The following is a 5,193-nucleotide window of genomic DNA, read 5'->3' on the forward strand; positions in this document are numbered from 1 at the left end:
ATTTATTACAAAAATGTCCTTTCTTAGTATCTACTTACTCACAAATACTCTAAACAAGTTTTTATGATAAACAATTGTCCAGTCTAGTTTATATTTACAATTAAATAGAATATACTATTATAGAAATTAAGAAATACAATCCACAGTGTAACTTTTTCATTCAGATATATGTTTCATTATCGTCTGAAGACAACAAGGTTATTATGACCTCTACACATTATCCTTTATCATTACGTTCCATTTTACCATACAACAGGCAGATTTCAACTGCTATAGCTAGTTCGAAATGTCATGAGCCTTCACATACCCAATAAGCGGGCCTTATTGCTTTCATATTGTACTATACATTACAAAAACATTGACTAGGCTGTTAACTACGTATATCATGTGCCTCGCTGTGCAACAATAAAACAATTAATTACTGTAATAAGTGGTTAAAGTGGATTGAAAATTTTACGGAAAATTTCCAACATAGACGGTAGGAGCTTTGTGTGTGCTTTTAAGAAAATTTCCAATGCTGTTAGTAATTATGTTTTGATTAAAAAAAGTTATGTTACATTACATTATAGTCTTGAAGTCAGTTTTTCAAAAAATTAACTTGAAAAATTATGAATTGAAAAAAGTAGAAACTCTAAACCTTATTCTGGTTAACACTCTTGATTTATTTGCAAAACAATGCCAACGTTTCGCTCTTGGTTCGGATCTTCATCAAGGTTTATTACTTGGTCGTTAATTGTATAGAATAGCAATCGACGTAGTTCCTGATTAAAACTATATTCTTCTTTAGAATAATTCAACAATATTTCCCATTTATTTCATAGGTTTCCAAATTCGACAAAATTCAGTACGATGGTCAATATCACAGAAGGTAAACATTTTAAAAACAATTTTAAAATAAGCACTAATGTCACAATAATAATTAAAAAGTTTTTGTTTTTTCCTTAAAATCAATTTAAAAAATTAAATCATTATAAGTAGACGAACGACCAGAACGACTTAACTTTGTTTATTTTTATTTGTTTTATAAATAGGTAGATACCTATAAGTAGTTGCTATTTAAACAATTTTACATCAAATGTTGCTAATATTCTGCATAAAAAACTGTTGCTGCTTGTGTGCAATACATAATTAAAATTAATGTGTTATAAACATTGTGTTACAAATTATAGTACGTAGGTACTTTATTGTATTACAGGATATTAGAGGATAAGTTTGGATTGAACGGGACACTCCATATGGCTGCTCCATCTGCAATGTAAGTCATAATATTTTTATCTATACATGTATCTATACTAATATTATTATTGACGGCTTACTAAATAGACCATTATTGTTATTATTACCATCATTTAACATCATCATCTTTATCAGATTACATTTCCGTAAGTTCACTATCATATTCGAATAAAAGGGCACCTTATAACAGTTTGCGACATGTTTTTCGTCCGTTATAAAAAGTAGTTCTCATTTTATTGACGTGCCTTTTTTTACTGCTTCAAGGCGATGTATACTTGTCTGTGTTTTTTTTTATGATTTTGATAAAAACGAATTCGTCATTATCAAAAAAGCCTGCTTCGTCACGAATGAACGAACGAGATTAACATAATGAGAGTGAAAAAGAGATGGAAATTGAAATATTTCCTGTAAAAGAAAAGTACTTCGGTGTCCAGGTCCGATCTAACACGAAATTTATTGTATTTAGGAAATGAAATGTTTGTAGACTTTGTCGTAGTCGAATTTATTTTTTAATCGATATACGAAACGGTGCTGCATGTTAATTGATATCGAATTTATTATATTTATGCAAATGTTATTCGGTTTATGTACTTAACAACAAGAAAAAAGACAATGTTACAATAGTGTCCATTTGTATTAGGTACCTGCGAGCTTTTCTTTTAAAATCGTATTTAAAATAGGGAGAAATGACCAAACGGATTTAATAAATGTACATTTTTCGGATGAATACAATAAAAAATGTAATGACTTATTATACAGAAATAAATTAAATGTTGCCTGTGAGAGAACTATAATTTAAATAATGCTTTGGCACCACCTCACTAAGCAATATTATCTGTTATGGTTTGGTTTACTTGTTCTTTTCTTATTAAAGAACAATTTCTCATATGGTCCAACCAAACACATCACCTTCTTATTCCACTATTTTTTCAATTTTTTAGTTATAAAACTGTTCGCCTGTTGCCTTTGCCTCAAAATTAATATGAAATTTACATTAATTAATTATAAATTCTTCGTTTCAGTACAGTATCAATTTATTTTGCCTTAAAAAGGTAAGTTAATTAAATTGGTACGTAAAAAGAACTAGCTGCGACTTCTGCCGATTAGTAGCTGAATTATTTCAGCACTGCCGCGATATCTTACGAGAAGTAATAAAAATTCTACTTTGTAGAACTCTGTACTTCTACGGAAATTTGTAACATTAGTTTTGCGTTTTCGCAAAAGATGAATTTTGGCGTCCTAAAAAGATTTGCTCGAAGGAACGCGATTTTATTACAACTAGTTTTAAATAATTATGAAATAAATATTACGTTAGATGACAAAAGCTGTATTTCCATCCGTTATCCATTTATAAGACTCTCGGGATTATCAGGATGTGAAGTAATTCTTCAGTAAATCATAATTGTTACAATTTTGTATATTGTAGACTTGGTTTTCAAAGTTATTGTATGTGGATATTTTTAATACTTTATATCTAAAAATTTATTACAAAAATGTCCTTTCTTAGTATCTACTTACTCACAAATACTCTAAACAAGTTTTTATGATAAACAATTGTCCAGTCTAGTTTATANGAGAGAGGTGAGGATTTTGAAAATTGTTTCATTTCTAAGACACTTTATTCCAGAAAAACGTGGGGTATTTTTCTGTATTAAATACAGTGAGCTTTCGTTTAAAATAAGGAATTTTATATGTAAAAATGTTTAATTATTCGAGCGTACTACCTGCCTTCTTCTATCCGAATGCTCGCTCTCTCTACCTGCACGGTATAGCAACTCTGATGCTCGTTGAATTCGTAAACTAATTCATAATTTGTTTTAAACAATGAAACGTAATTTCTGGTCAAATGAAACGTACTTGCACTTTTTTATCTGTACTGTTTATTGGCACTTTTTTATCTGTACTGTTTAATGTTATGGAAAAAGAGAATTTTGCATATCTAGGTGTATTTCTGCGCTAGTCCCCACATTTTTTGATATTTTCTTCACCTTTGTCGTCTTTTATAATAATTGTTTAACAGGTCGAAATTTCAGTTGCGCTTTTTTATGTTTAACATTTCTGCGTAATTTTGATGTTTTAACCATGAAATTTGCTTTAATTTGCACTCCAGTCAAAAACTCTTGTCAGTATGTTATTCATACAACTTCATGTATTACATTCACCTTTAAAGCCTATCAAAATGAAGTCGAAAATTCATTTGCGCTTTTTTATGTTTATCATTATTACGAAAATTTTCGGGTTTTAATAACGAAATTGGCTTTGTTTAAAACTTCATTTCTAAACTATTGTAAGTACATTATTCTTCACACATTTCCACATTGCTTTCACCCTCTTGAACCATCAAAATCATTGTTTAACAAGTTGAAAATTCAGTTGCGCTTTTTTATGTTTAACATTGTTATGTAATTCTGGGGTTTTAACAATGAAATTTGCTTTATTTTAAATTGCAGTCCAAAACTGTTATCACCACGTTATTATTCACACATTTTTATATCAACTTCACCCTCTCGTATCATCAAAATCATTGTCTAATAAGTCGAAAATTCAGTTGCGCTTTTTTATATTTAACATTTTTAAGTAATTTTCAGGTATTAACAATGAAATTTGCTTTATTTTAAACTGCAGGTCAAAACTGTTGTCTGGATGTTTTTCCTCACACATTTCTATATAACTTTCACCCCCTTGAACCATTTAAATCATTGTTTAACAAGGCGAAAATTCAGTTGCGCTTTTTTATATTTAACATTTTTAAGTAATTTTCAGGTATTAACAATGAAATTCGCTTTATTTTAAACTGCAGGTCAAAACTGTTGTCTGGATGTTTTTCCTCACACATTTCTACATTACTTTCACTCCCTTGAACCATTTAAATCATTGTTTAACAAGGCGAAAATTCAGTTGCGCTTTTTTATGTTTAACATTTTGACGTAATTTTCGGGTTTTAACAATTAAATTTGCTATACTTTAAATTGAAGTCCAAAACTATTGTTTGCACGTTATTCCTCACACATTTCTACATAACTTTCACCCCCTTGAACCATTTAAATCATTGTTTAACAAGGCGAAAATTCAGTTGCGCTTTTTTATGTTTAACATTTTGACGTAATTTTCGGGTTTTAACAATTAAATTTGCTATACTTTAAATTGAAGTCCAAAACTATTGTTTGCACGTTATTCCTCACACATTTCTACATAACTTTCACCCCCTTGAACCATTTAAATCATTGTTTAACAAGGCGAAAATTCAGTTGCGCTTTTTTATGTTTAACATTTTGACGTAATTTTCGGGTTTTAACAATTAAATTTGCTATACTTTAAATTGAAGTCCAAAACAGTTGTTTGCACGTTATTCCTCACACATTTCTACATAACTTTCACCCCCTTGAACCATTTAAATCATTGTTTAACAAGGCGAAAATTCAGTTGCGCTTTTTTATGTTTAACATTTTGACGTAATTTTCGGGTTTTAACAATTAAATTTGCTATACTTTAAATTGAAGTCCAAAACTATTGTTTGCACGTTATTCCTCACACATTTCTACATAACTTTCACCCCCTTGAACCATTTAAATCATTGTTTAACAAGGCGAAAATTCAGTTGCGCTTTTTTATGTTTAACATTTTGACGTAATTTTCGGGTTTTAACAATTAAATTTGCTATACTTTAAATTGAAGTCCAAAACTATTGTTTGCACGTTATTCCTCACACATTTCTACATAACTTTCACCCCCTTGAACCATTTAAATCATTGTTTAACAAGGCGAAAATTCAGTTGCGCTTTTTTATGTTTAACATTTTGACGTAATTTTCGGGTTTTAACAATTAAATTTGCTATACTTTAAATTGAAGTCCAAAACAGTTGTTTGCACGTTATTCCTCACACATTTCTACATAACTTTCACCCCCTTGAACCATTTAAATCATTGTTTAACAAGGCGAAAATTCAGTTGCGCTTT

General features: G+C 29.6%; 1 protein-coding gene across 6 annotated transcripts in view; it reads left to right on the forward strand.

The window, feature by feature from the left end:
* The window catches only part of LOC108736292 (sex peptide receptor), a 298,323-nt gene that overhangs the window by 288,986 nt on the left and 4,144 nt on the right, over positions 1-5,193 (forward strand). For 4 of the 6 annotated variants that reach the window (XM_025974306.1, XM_025974303.1, XM_025974307.1 and 1 more), the window contains 2 exons: positions 822-868; positions 1,196-1,255. The exons of 1 other annotated variant lie outside the window; for it this stretch is intronic. The gene's annotated coding sequence lies outside the window, so the exon portion shown is untranslated. The remainder of the gene's footprint in view (positions 1-821; positions 869-1,195; positions 1,256-5,193) is intronic. One more of the 6 variants, XM_018468652.1, reaches the window with a different exon arrangement.

This window comes from Agrilus planipennis, unplaced genomic scaffold (genome assembly GCF_000699045.2).
Source record: "Agrilus planipennis isolate EAB-ADULT unplaced genomic scaffold, Apla_2.0 scaffold110, whole genome shotgun sequence".
NCBI classification, from domain to species: Eukaryota; Metazoa; Arthropoda; class Insecta; order Coleoptera; family Buprestidae; genus Agrilus; species Agrilus planipennis.